Source organism: Pinus tabuliformis, chromosome 1_1 (assembly GCF_031772625.1).
Source record: "Pinus tabuliformis cultivar Carrire ecotype Pingquan chromosome 1_1, CPIR1, whole genome shotgun sequence".
NCBI classification, from domain to species: Eukaryota; Viridiplantae; Streptophyta; class Pinopsida; order Pinales; family Pinaceae; genus Pinus; species Pinus tabuliformis.
Genome location: NC_142297.1, coordinates 340,161,599 through 340,176,213, shown reverse-complemented (window position 1 = coordinate 340,176,213; position 14,615 = coordinate 340,161,599). Strand labels below are relative to the sequence as shown.

At 39.8% G+C, this 14,615-nt stretch overlaps 1 pseudogene; it reads right to left on the bottom strand.

Annotated features, from left to right (window-relative positions):
- Positions 1–5,751: 5,751 nt before the first annotated feature.
- Positions 5,752–11,742, bottom strand: LOC149212959 (serine hydroxymethyltransferase, mitochondrial pseudogene; annotated as a pseudogene).
- Positions 11,743–14,615: the final 2,873 nt, after the last annotated feature.

Sequence of the window (14,615 nt, the reverse complement as noted above, 5' to 3'; positions counted from 1 at the left end):
TTTATATTTGGGCGGGTCCCGCGCCTAGCCAATTGTCGCTTCCCCTGCCCCGTCCTCCGTCCGATCTTCCAAGCCACAAATCAATAGTGGGCGGTCATTTTCATGCCCCGATCCGCCGGAGGTTAGCGTCCGGCGGATGGGCGGTTTCCCTACCGTACCCTCGCCACGCGTCATCCTCCCAGCATGTTCGAAGGCCCCCTCCCCAATACCGCTTATGCCCAAAGGTGGTGCGGGATGAAACCAGAAACCGCCATCCGCTAGTGACGTTAGTACCACGTCACCATAATGTCACCTCCAACTCGACCCGCCGCTGCCCCGTGTCACCGCCACCTAGCCTGCTAGCGTCCTTACCCCGCTAGCGTGTCCTCTGCCACGTTATCGCTTGAGTCAGCTGCCACATCACCCTGTCGTACCCGGTACCTGTCGATGATGTCATGCTAACGTCATCGCAGAAAAGCGCCAAAGTCCTAATTTTTTTATAAAAAACATGCGAATTCGACCATTTTAGTTCATTTTTATTGGCCGAGTTGGGAGTTTTGCACATGCTATTTTATGTCATTTTGCCTCCAAATTTCAAATTCAACAAATTGAGCGATGCCGCCTGCGATTTCACCTCTGTTGCTTGCCATTGTACCAGCTCGACCACCCTCAGCGAGTAAAAACCAGGTATTTGCCTAATTTTCACCTGTTTACCCTTGTTTTCGCCATTTTCTCCATTTCACTCACTTGATTACCTACAAATTCCAAAACTAAAAACTCTGCCACACCTAAATGCTGCCTAAAATTCACTGATAAATCTCCAGCTCAAAGGAAACTGTGTAAACTCGTGCCCACTTACAATTTCACTATTGAAAACCGTTTTTAAGCTCGTATTCCCGGCAAGAACTCCATAACAGCTCAGCATTATCCCCTTTTGCCACATTCCACTGCAAAAACTTCAGTAATTTGGCCAAAATAATCCCCATTCCTTCTGCAATTTTCCCTTACAGTCTTTAATCCAGTGAATTCATCAGAGAAGAGAGAAGCCTTTCAAAACTCTGCAAATTTGCCTCTTTTATGATAGCTACAGACATTCAAAGCTATTGCCTCATTTGAACTTAGTTTGCAACTCCTTTGCAAATTTTCCCAAGCAGTTTTCCTCAATCGTTGTTGTTCTAAACATTATTCCAAGCTCAAGCACAGAAAAATTTCAAGATGGCCACTCCAACAGCTCTAAACATCACTCCTATGAACCCACCCAACAAAGAGCATGAAGCAATGCCTCTAGCTGATAAGGATTAACTCATTCAGGATTTGGTAGGGAACAAGAATCACTTGCAGACCTTCTGCCAGTTGAGAAACAGATTTTTGAGCAACAGTGACATGTATGACATATGGGAATCTAATTTTCCTTTTTACTTTCTTCCTTCTATTAATATTTTTCCTGAGATTATCCGTCTATGTGCTAAGAACTATGATCCAACTCAGAGAGCTATCAAGTCTCCATCTGGGAGCATAGTCTTCCATATCACTCCTGATTCTATCAACCAAATGCTAAATTTCAAGAAGACTCAGCTTCTAGTCCCTTTTCTATGAAATACCTGTTGGATGAAGGCTCCAAGCTCTCCATCTCTGAGATTGCAAGAATTTCCAAGACATTCATGAGGGCAGACCGCCAGCCTACAGAACCACCTCCATTCCTATATGTCCATCTCAATGAAGTGGGCAAGTTGCTAGTTGATATGATCTCCTATGTACTAGGCTTCAAAACAAGTGAGCACATTGATAAAACCATTCTGGTCTTATTGTCTGCATATAGTCCAGGACAGCCCCCTGCTGTCAAGTATAATTATGCCAAATTCATCTCCAACAAAATACATGACCAGCTAGTGAAACTGGATAGGGAGAGAGTTTTTAAATATTCATCATATATCTATCATTTGTTCATGTATTACCAGTTTGAATGTTTCCAATGTCCCATCAAGAAGTTAGATTCAAAGGGTGAAAGAAGGTCTATTATCTTTTGGTCATCAGTCTTTCATGAGGTCCAAAACTCTCCATATTCCTACTGTGAGTTCATTGACCAGTTTGTCTATCTAGTCTCTTGTCTTCTAATGAGAACTCCTCCTGCTAGAATATCTTATGACATGTAAAAGATATTGCAGTTGTCCAAGAATTACAAAATAGGTGATTGGTATTTTTACCAAAATCACACTGTCATTAGGATCTACGGCTGTGAGCTCTGTCCCTACAGGCTCCCCAGATATGTACCAATGGGATTGTTTGCCTTGGAATATTATAGGCAACTCATCAATTCAGATCTCACTCATTTTCATAGTGCCAAGAAGAAAGCTTGCCTGAAATTTAAAGACCATCTAGGCCCCTTTATTATGAACAAGAAAGAAGGTTGGCAAGATGTTGATCTAATATTGAGGGAGAAATTTAAGTTAAAAAGGAGTTTCTGGTGGGTCCCTTATGACCTGGATGGTTTTATCAGTGCCAGAAAAGTTAAATATAGGCTGACAGCCTATGAGCATTGTAAAATCCCACAAATAGAACAATATGCCAACCAAGATGAGTGTGTGGCAGGGACACTAGTTGAGGAATTTACCCGAGAAGAAATTATGGAGCAAAATGTCAAAGATTTAGAAAAAACTCTTGACTTGGATTCTTTTCAACAGGTAACATTCAAGTTGCAACACCAAGATGGAGAGGGCACATCCACTGTTGCAGCTTCACAAGCTGCCCAAGAAGCATCTACAACAGCAAGAGGTACATCTAAAGGAAAGGAGCCAATGGATACAGAACAAGGAATGGTCACAGAACAGCCTGCCACTTCAATGGAGCAAGCTCAAGGGCAGGCCCCTCCACAACAAACAGAGGCACTACAAGTGCCAGCTTTACAAACTCCTACCAATGAAGAAAGAGGCAAGAAGCGAGACCGAGAAGACTCCACACCTGCTAGTGGGTCTACACAACAACCGGAAGCCAAAAGACAAAGAGTGGATCCTCAAGTTGAGGAAGAAATTACTAAAGAAGTCATAGAAAGACCGAGAAGAGAAACAAGTCAGCAAACAGCTACCAGCTCATTCCAGCAAGAACAAGAGAGGCAGCATGGTATGGATATATCTTCCTCAAGGCAGAAAACCAAACAATCGCCTAGCATCAAATCAGCTTTCATGGAAATTAAAGCTCGGAATGAACTGTTAAGAGTACAATTATATGATCAATTTCTTAAGACAACACCTGCCAAACAACAAAGCTTGATGGCAGCTTATGACTTCAAAGAACAAAAAATGATTCTTAGCCATTTCAAGTCGAAGATATAGCAGCCCCAGTCACCTGCAGATTATGTGAAGAAAAATTTAGAGGTCCTTGCCAAGGACATTCACCCCATGGACCAAATAGAATTGCACAAGCAAACAGGGGAAATGGGCTATGCCACTCTAGCAGATAAGGCCATGTTGGCCCATGAATTGAAGGAATCTTTGAAGAATAAAAATACTCAGCTAGATTTGGAAAGAATGTCCTCCTCAGCCAAAGACAACAGAATAAAAACATTGGAGGACATTATTGTGGACCTAGGACATGATCCTAAGAATCCCAAGAGTGTCAAGGCCCTTATGAAGAAAAAATAAGATGATATTGTTGCTCTAAAAAAATAGATGATGCTGTCCTCAACTATGCACCCACAAACAACAGAACTCGTGCAAGAGAAAGAAGCTAAGGATACAATGGATCTACTTATGCAAATGAACCAGAGAATAATTCAAATGGAGGGAGAGTTGGAGAGAGAAATGCAAGGCAAGCAGAGAGAGTCGACCTCCCAGCCACCTCAAACAACTCCAACTGTTGCTACTATTCCTCCTACACAAGCAACGGTGATCCCTCCTATTATCCCAGCAACAACAACAACACCCGAATCCAGCATGAGCATGGATGAAATGATGAAAGCTATCAAAGTGCTAGAAGGTCAGGCAATAGAGATAAAATAGGCCAAGGAAAAGTTGGCCAAACCGGAATAAAAATACGATAAGTCGAAGATGACGGTAGCTGAGAAAACAAGGGAAATTAACGCCTTGAATGAAAAAATAAAAACCTTAGAGAAGGAGCTGACTTTGGACAAGACTCTAGCTGAAATAAAGAAGATTTTGTGGGCCAAAATCAGCCAATCAATCACTGAGCAATGGAAACCGATCCAAACCATGCATGAACAGATAGAATTGATAGGTCTAGCCCAATTTGAGACTCACAGGGCTAGAGAAACATTGGGAAATATGCCCAAGCAGGCCAGTAAAATGATTCATTTCCTAAACACTCATACCAAAGAGGAGTTGGCATCATTAGACATCAGTAACAGGACAGATACTGTTCTAATGGCAAAAAAGGTGCTGACCCTAAGAAATTTTGTGCAAAGTCTGGAAAGAAAGTGTCAGGAAATGCAGGCAGAAGTAGATGATTTCAAGCTGAAGCTTGCAGCATTGCAGAACAGAGGATTGCCCCGCTTGAAAACCAACGATGGAAAACTACTGACCCTTGAACAATATGCCACCAGGGTGAACAATTATGTTACAAATCAGATTACAGCATCTTCAAGTTCCTCAGAAGAAGCAGGACCTCCCTCTAGACAATCTCTTTATGATAAATTAGAAAGCCTGTTTTACATTGAACATGAAATTAATCATTTGTTTGAGGTTCCACCCAATTTCTACAAATACACAGAAGCTGATGAAACACTCATAAATATACAAAGACATCAGCTGCCTAGAGAATATTGGTGGCAGGCAATGCTGGAAATTTTGCCCAGGTAATTTCAGTCTTTTTCCTCTTCGTTCAGCTTCAGATTTTGGTCAGCTACAAGTTAACTACAGCTCAGCAGAGTTGAGTACGCAGGCACCAGACAAAGAACTACAGGTTAGCAGAGTTGAGTATGCAGGCACCAGACAAAGCATAAAGACAACAGGCAGAGCAAGTCAAAGCAATGACTCAGCAAAGCACTGGAACAGCAAGCCCAAAAAATCACAAATTAAAGACGTAGCCACAGCCATTTGTTGGTCCAAAAAGTCAAAATTTTCTGAAAAATGGACAGCTAGAAAGCTAATATTTGCTGCAGCATTTAATTCTTCATTTACTCCCTTGGAAGAGTTGGTGATGTACTTTATTGCGTGAAGACTCATCATCTAGATCTTTTGTATCTTATTTTTGTATATATACCTCCCCATAGATTGTATTTGGGGTTGGTGATTTTCTCTAAGAGCTACGCTGTAAATTTTCAGACTTTTTAATACAAATGGCTGGTGAATTTCATGGTCTCTACGCTGTCTGGATGTGAAAGTAATGAATTGCTTTCTGCTACAGAATTCCTGTGTCGTTTAATGGAAGAATAAGTTTTCCTAAACCGTGTTTTGTCCTTTCTGTGTTTGCAAAATTAACCTATGTTACATGATCTTAGTAATCGAGAAGAAGAATAGCTCAAGACTTATTTGAATACACCCTCTGCTCAATCTCTGTTTCTAACTGTGTTTTCTTCAGAGTTGGTCAGAAATATGAATTCTTAATTGCTCATGTTTGCACTGATTCTCTCATTATCAATGTTCTTTAGGAATCTTAATTTCTCCTAGATAATATTCTGATATTTTCCCTCTATCAGCATAGTGATAGATCCTTGACTGCCTATTCCCTGATTGCATGCCATTGATTCCCAGATTTGAAGAATTGTTCCATAGATGCTTGTCTGGCTCTGTAGCATTACCTTTTCCGCAAGAAATACTTTCAGTAGTACACCATCATTGACTCCATTGCCCAATAGTCTAGACTGTTCTGAGACTGCATCCCAGTTCTGCCTGAAATCATCATCCAACCAAATTTAAAACAAAACCCTGTGCATAATAACTAGCCTAAAATACTTCAAAACAAAGCTAAATTACAAAGAGAGAGCCCTCTCTAGTTGCAGGTAGGCTAGGACCTGCAGCTAAAAGATTCGTTAGTGGTTACCTCGGCCATATTCCCTTCAGGAGGTAGGGAACAACCTGAGTGATAACATCATTGGCGACTCCACTTGGGACTATATAACTGTTTGCCACTGCTGTCCATTTTCTAAGTTTTAGGATTTAGACAATTGTTCCAAATATTTAATTAGTTTTCCTCATTTCAACATATTCAAAGAAAATACCAAAGCCTCCCCTATTTCAAAGGAACTCTTGTAGAATATTGTGAAAAACTGTGATCATAAAACATTCCTAGAAAATACCAAAAAAGTGATTTAGAAGTTGGCTCCAAAGAAGAAAACTCGGTACACCAGGTCAAACCCTGACCCAGACCCTCCTGCTGTTTTTGAAAACCCTAACTTGATCCCCAAAACCCTTAGGAAACAAGAAGTTCAAGAAGATTTTGTTGATTCAAGTCCTGAAACAGTTTAACAACATTATATTCCAACCCCTGCTAAAGCTTCAGTACACCCTCACATCACTGTTGCTTCCCCTAGTTCTTCATCCACTTCCCAAAGCACATTCTCCACTCCTCCATCCACTGCACATATTTCTACCAATGTCCCTGTTGTTCCAGCTCTCCCATTTCTTCTTGTTGTCCCATTTATCCTTATAAATATGGCGAATAGTTATGCCCCTTTACAGCTACCTACAAATCCAGGGGCTTTGCCTCAGGATTATCAAAGTAAGATCACATATTTTGATGCTACTGGATCTTACACAGCCCAACAACACACTAAGAAAATGCAGGATTATTTTGAGAATTATGAAATAGATGATGATGATGTAAGAATGAAGATTTTTGTCCAAAGTCTAACTGGTGAAGTAAGAACTTGGTTTAGAGCGCTTGCTGCAAATTCCATAGCCAATTTGGATGCTCTTTACCAATCCTTCCTCAATAGATGGGAAAAGAAAAAATATCCACTACACATTTTATCAGAGTATGACACTATAAAAAGAGGCCCACAGGAATCTGTCCTAGACTATTGTGCTAGATTCAACAATGTTTATAATGTTATACCTCAAAATCTAAGACCTCCACCTGATTTAGCTTTGATCAAATTCCGTGATGGATTTGATTCTAACATGGCATATCAATTGAGGGAAAGAGCCCCTCAAACCTTAGCAGACATGCAGAATATAGCTGTCAGTGTGGAGGCAAACCTCATTGCTAAACGAAACCGAGCAAGAGCTGAAAGAAAAAAAACTTTTAAAGAAGAGTCTTCAACATTTGAACAGAAATTGGATGCAATCATCAAAGGTATGGACAGACTTGGAGATAGAGTGGAAACCATTGAAAGAAAATCATCATGGGAAGGCCACCAAAGTAACACAACAAGAAACCCAAACTTTAGAAAAAATCAAAATCGGAATGTTGGAAGGGTTGGCCCCAACCAGAACATCAGACCTCCCTTTCAAGAAAACTATGCCGAAGCCTCAACATCTAGTGAACCAATAGAGGACCCTCACATCAACTTAATGGGTTTAGACGATGAACACAAAGTCTTTCTAACACAAGAAGATCAAGAGGCCCATAATTTCAATCAATTCCAAACCAAATCCGGAGAATCATTTGACTCTAGAGAAGGCTATGATGCAGCAGTTTATGAGGTTCACAAACAGTACAAATTGAGAAGTAGAACCACAGATGTCCCTGACACTCCCAAGCCAAAAGATATCAAGGAACCAAAGAAAACAAAAAACAAACCTATCATCACAAAGCTCCCTGTTGAATTGAATTATGATCCAAAAGAAGCTACTATGGAAGACATATCAGATCTACAGCTTTTAAGAGATCAGTCATCAATACTTCATCCCTCAAAAGAAAACGTAACTACCTCTCCTAAAAACAATCCCAAAACAGACCTAGTTAAAAACCACACTCATGATGAAGAAAAGGTCGCTGAAAATTCAGCTGAAAAGGAAAAATTTGCTGCTCATAATACAAAGATTTAGATAGAAAAACCTTTTAACTTAGAAACATAAATTGGCAAGATGAAAATAGTTATTCCTCTTTCTGAATTGGCCAAACATGAATTTTACAGACAACAAATCAATAGGTCACTGCAAATACCAGAGAATAGGGATGCAGTTAATATTCTTGATGATCAACCAGAGTTAATTTTCAGTCTTGAAGTCAATGGTAAAACTGTTGATGGAGGGATTCCTCCATTCTATGTGATCTTAAACATTCATGACAAAGTGCTGCATAATGCAATGTTTGATTCTGGTTCTTCCCACAATCTAATGCCTAAATCTGTGATGGAGAGACTAGACCTAGACATCACAAGGCCCTACAAAGATTTATCCTCATTTGATTCCAGTCAAGTCAGGTGTCTAGGCCTAATCAAAGACCTTTGTGTATCCTTAGTCCAATATCCAGCTAAGACAATCTTAATGGATGTGGTGGTAGTTGACATTCCACCCAAGTACGGTATGCTTTTGTCCAGATATTGGGGTGCAAAACTCCAAGGATCTTTGCAACTAGACATGTCCTATGCCACTATTTTAGTCTTTGGATAGCCAAAGAGATTATACCATGAAACACTAATCAAATATGTGGTTAGCAGTCAAGACAAATCCCAAAAATTCCCCATTTATTCTACACATTCCGACATGGATTCATTCATTCTATATAATGCCGAGATATGTCCCAAAACTTATGTCAAACTCCTAGAAGGAGCACAAGCACAAAGCATAGATGAACAATCTAGTCCCCAAGATCAAAAAACTATTGATGTGATTGATACAACAAAGGAAAGTAACATATCACATGAATTATATAAGCCAAATCTGCCCACTGAACAAGCTCCTAAAACTCTTAAGGCTAATCATGGCCAAGAAATCTTACGATACTTAGAGTTTGATGGCTCTGTCAACAAATTAGGAGCAGGGGCAGGGATTTGGGTACACAATGTGCAAAATGACCATGCTGAAGGTCATGCATATAGATTAAACTTTAGATGTACAAACAATATGGCTGAGTATGAAGCCCTTTTACTAGGTCTCAAACTGATCAGAGCTCTAGGAGCAACCAAAGTTTCAATTTTAGGTGATTCAGATCTGATTATTCAACAAATGAAGGGAAATTTTGTCACAAACAATCTTAGGTTGAGGGCTTACAGAGGGGTAGCTATTGAAATACTTAAAACCTTCTCAGAATCTTAACCCACCAAAATTCCTAGAAAGCATAATTTATGTTATCACAAAATCAGTACTAAGGGCTGCAGCCAAGCAAGATTTCATGTAACTCTTTCAACCAGACTTTAGACCAAGGATTAGCCTCCTTGATCAGAGAGGGCTCTCTCACAGACTTTTGATAAAAATCAATCACAACAACAGATGGCTAACTCTTTACAAATTCATGAAAACAAAGATGGTTGAACACATATCAAATTGGTCTTCATTGGGCTATGGAGTCTTACACATTTAATAAACAAAAGCACAGTCATTTCATGGAAGTCAAGGCTCTTTGCATTAGATGTTCAAACATATCTCACACAAACCACAGCTTGCCAAACATACAGGAAGTCAGAGCATTAGAAATGAATTCTGAGTGATTATGTTATAACAAGGCTGTGAAAGAACATATAAGAGAAAACACCACCATGATATTTGAACAAAATAATCCATTGAGAATCTTGAGAAGAAACAACCACTGTTTTAATATTACTGTAACAAGTCTTTACATTGGCCCAAATAACTCTGTTTTTGTATAAAATGTCCAACCCTTTCTACATCCAAGATTGATCCATATATAGGCAAACAAGCTTAACCACCTCGAGCTTCCTCCTCCAGCATGAGGGGAGCCTCGAAGGTGGCTATTGACTATCCCTATCTAGTGCATAACTAATTTATTAATTACATAATGGCTAAACTGAAATTACAAATGGTTTTCATTTAATCAAAATCCAAAATCTTTGCTCCTCGTAGCATGATGCTTTTCTGGCTCTTGACACATGTCCCTTTGCTGCTTGGGTTGAAGTATCTTGAAGGAAAGTACACTGAACGAACTAGCTTTGGATTCTATTTGCGTGGATGGCTCATTAATTGACCAAGAGATGTGCTCTGTTTTTACGGTCTCTGTCTCCCAACATTCTCCGAAAATGTAGCAGCATGTTCCCAAACTTTAATAACTCAAATTATTGAACGCTGCTACCAAATACCATGTCTCCAGATGAGCTGTAGGCTGTGTAGGCTGTATTAATGTACAGGTATCTCTCTTCTAATATTCCCGGTCAAACTGTTTATTCTGTATTGAAAACATCACCTACAGCAGTTTCGTAGCGCGCTACGAAACTGCTGTGTAATTTAAAAGCACAGTCTTCCTCACTGGTTTCTGCTAACACTGTGCTTATGGCTGCACTTTTTCCAACAGTGGCATCCAATGAGACTTGTAACACATCAGGAGGCCACTCCATCCCTCTTACTTTATCAACAACTTGAATTGCATGCTGAACTTGTGGTATTGCCAAACCAATGCTGGTAACATATAGCTGAAGGTAGGCACTAAAACTTGGTAAAGAAAAAGCATTGTCTTCTTCAGCTGACGTCCAGATTGCCATTCTAAATACATCTTTGATCCTTTGCCGAACTTTTAATATCAAAACCTTATAAACAAGTTCATAACCTCTTTCACTTAGACACTTAGCAAAATGAGCACAATTACTGAGAACCTGCCCTTGATATGCTTTATACTCTGAGGTAGTTGCCTGTTTAAGAGCAACAGCTAAGCCAGTTATGGTATGATTGTGAGGACCACCTTGAAGACCAGGAAACACAGCTGCATTAATCTTTTTCTCATAATCATACTTAACCTCTTGCCCCTGCTTGTTAATTTCTTTGATGCCCTTTCTATAAAATATCATTGCACCACGAGGACCACGGAGTGACTTGTGTGTAGTAGTGGTCACTACATCTGCAAACTCAAAAGGAGATGGAACTACACCAGCTGCAACAAGTCCATTTATGTGTGCCATGTCCGCCAACAACACAGCCTTTTGCTTGTCACAAACCTTGCGCATCTGAGCATAGTCATAATGGCGTGCATAAGCACTAGCACCAGCAATCATGAGTTTAGGCCTGAATAGGACTGCACTTTTCTCCAGCTGGACATAATCAATATAGCCTGTAGATTCATCCAACCTATAAGGCATTGTTTCAAAAAAATTGAAACTGCTGAGATCTTTTTAGTATCGGTCTGGTAACCATGAGACAGATGACCACCATGTGGAAGATCAAGTGCCATGATACGATCATGGGGCTTCAACAAAGCAGTGTAAACTTGAAAATTAGCTGGAGAGCCTGACAAGGGTTGTACATTAACTCCCCATTTATCTGGATCCAAACCAAATGCTTCCAATGCTCTTTTCTGACATAACGACTCTGCCATGTCAATGAATTCATTTCCTCCATAGTATTTTGCACCAGGATAGCCTTCACTGTATTTATTGGTCATGACTGATCCTACAGCCTGCATGACTGATAATGAAGTAAAGTTCTCTGAAGGGATAAGTTCAAAACCCTTCCATTATCGATTTTTTCAAGTTCTATGATATTCGCAATCTCGGGATCGACCTCCTCCAGTGGAGCATTCAGCTGCTTTGGACAAGTGACATGGGACTTTTGTTTTTCGAGACGAGAGTAGTCGGCCTCGTTGGAAAGAGCAACAGTAGATTGCAGAGCTCTTTATAGCATAGCCGATCCGGGCCTAAACAAGGGTGAACTGGAGATTTTTCGCATGATCGCCATTTCCATAGCCATGCTTTGCACCCCTGCAACTCCAAATATCAAATGCCCTCCCGTTCCTTTGTCTTAGCTTTGGGTACATTGTTTAATGATATCCAGCAAGCCTGAATAAGTATTGCAGTCGATATCATTTACCAATTATTGGATACTTGTCAAATCTGCGGTTTCTTTTGGATTGCGTCTTTGTCTTACAGCACACCTCATAACAGCCAGATCACCTTTTCTCGTTTGACCATTTTGTCAAACACTTAGAAACCTTCCTCCATACTCCAACGTATCATCCTCATCTCTATGTGATATTAACTTTGATGGCTTTGTTTGAGATTCAGAAGCTAGGGGCTTTATACCAGACTTGTTCTTGCATGCGCTTTTGCTGTGTCTCCCGCAAATCCTTTGAGAGACAGTTGTGAGATTCTTTTCGCGATTGCAGATCTGACATTTGTTGCATCAGCTGCCAAATGTCAAATTCACTTTACCTTCTTAACACGCCGCTTTTGACATCTCTCCATCTCTGTTCAACTGATTTGGATCTTTGCTGCACCGTCAATACTTTCTGTAAACTTTTCTTTCACGGTCTTCCCAACTACATACACACTGTATGGTATTGCAAAAGATTGCATGTAGTTTCTAGAAAATCAGGGCGTAGCGCCAAGGCTGGTTTGTAACTCTTAATAGCAACTTCCACATGACCACTGTCTTGGTAGGCAGAGGCAAGGTTTGCATAGCCTTCAGCAAATTGAGAATCAGATTGTCTGTGCGACGAGGATTTTTTATAAACAACATTGCAGTGTTCCATACGGTGAGCCTGTAATGTCCTTAGCTTTACAGAAAGCCTAAGTAGAGCTTGACTACGATCTGGGCTACTAACTTCCAAAACTGTTAATATTTTCAACCTTCCACGGATGCCATTCATTAGTGGAAAATCTTGTGCATGTTCATCATTTGCAACTTCAGTGATACCTCTCTCGGCCCTTTCCAGAGTAGGGAAAACAATTCTCTCTTCCATTTGAGCATGTTCCTGCAGATAAATAACTTGAACATCATTAACTGCCTCTCATATAGTTTGAAGATTACATAGGAGTCCAGAACATCATCGGAATGTCTGAGTTGTTTATTTTCAAGCCTGTACTCATGCATAACCCAATGGATTTTGATAAACTTGACAGCTGGGTGAAAATGGCAATGGTTTCGGACAAATTCCCAATTTGGTAGCGCAGCCAGTGCAAGGTCAGTGTTTTCGCTACGAAATCACTAAAACAGATGGCGCTGCGAAACTGCTAAAGAATTTATGCGCTGCGAAAACACCCTGTCTTTAAGCTAGGCTAAAAAATATTTTACAACAGACTTTTCAGTGATAACAATTTACATGCACATAGCTTGGCAACCTTTGCTAGCACTTGCAAGCTTCTATTTGAGCCCAATCACCATTTTACTGCTGAAATTAAACATAGGCCTGTTGTCCCAGATAATTTCAAGAATTGGCAAGTCTTTGAAAGTGACACACAAATAAATAATTTCCTGACTTTGCAAGAGGAATTTTCCAGTATTAACATTGATACAAGTATTGTGGATGATCAATAACAGATAGACAGAATTAAACAAAATACATCAGCTGAAACAGCAAATCTGATTTTGCACCCAACCACTTTTGATGAAAAAAATGTACAAGAGCTCGAGAAAACAGATTTTGATGAAATAGCAGAGGCAGAAGCTGAAGTAATTGAACTAAAAGACAACTTCCTGCCCATAGGCTTGATCCCTTTGGAGGATTTATTCGATTCAAATTACATTTCAAGGAAGCCAAAAATGCAACCATTGAATGCTGAAATGGAAGATTGCAACATTGGAACTACAGAAAATCCCAAAATGGCAAAACTCTCCAAAACCTTGCCTGCTGATCAGAAATTGAAATACATAGACTTGTTTAAGGAATTCCAAGATGTGTTTGCTTGGAGTTATGAGGACCTCAAGTCCTATGAACATTCGGTCATCCAACATACTATACCCTTGAAAGAGAATCAAAAACCTTTTAAACAGAAGCTTAGAAGAGTGAATCATGTCCTCCTTCCCCTAATTGAAAAAGAAGTGAAGCGTATGTATGAAGCTAGAATAATTGAACCTATCAGGTTCTTAGAATGGATGTCAAATCTAGTACCTACTAGGAAGAAAACGGGAGAGATAAGATTGTGTGTCGATCTAAGAAATTTGAAAAAAGTCTCTCTCAAATACCACTATCCTTTACCAAAAATGGATCATATCCTACAAAGGGTAGTGGAAGCCTCTAGGATTTCATTGTTAGATGGATTCTCAAGATTCAATCAGATCTTAGTGCACCCGGATGATCAAGACAAAACTGCCTTTAAAACACCTTGGGGAACCTTCAAATATGTCAAAATGCCTTTTGGACTCAAAAATGCAGGTGCCACATTTCAAAGAGCAATGGATATAGCCTTTGCCAAAGAGATCCATAATTTATTAGTAATATACCTTGATGATCTTACTCCATTTTCAAAATCTGACCAAGAACATTTAAAGCATCTGAGACAAGTGTTCTTAACTTGTAGAAAATGTGGAATATCTTTAAACCCAAAGAAATTATTGTTTGGCCTAGAAGAAGGCAAGCTCCTAGGTCACATCATTTCAAAAGATGGCATTAGGATTGATCCAGACAGAATTCAAGCTATCCTTCAAGTGCCTCATCCAAGAAACATCAAAGAACTGCAAGCTTTTTTAGGAAAGATCAATTTCTTAAGAAGGTCCATTCCCAATTTGGCTGAGCTAATAAGACTGTTGAATGATATGTTGAAGAAAGATTCTAAAGTCAAATGGACCATGGAAGCTAAACAAGCCTTTGAGGATATCAAAACAACTTTGAAAAAAACACCAGTTCTCACAAGCCCC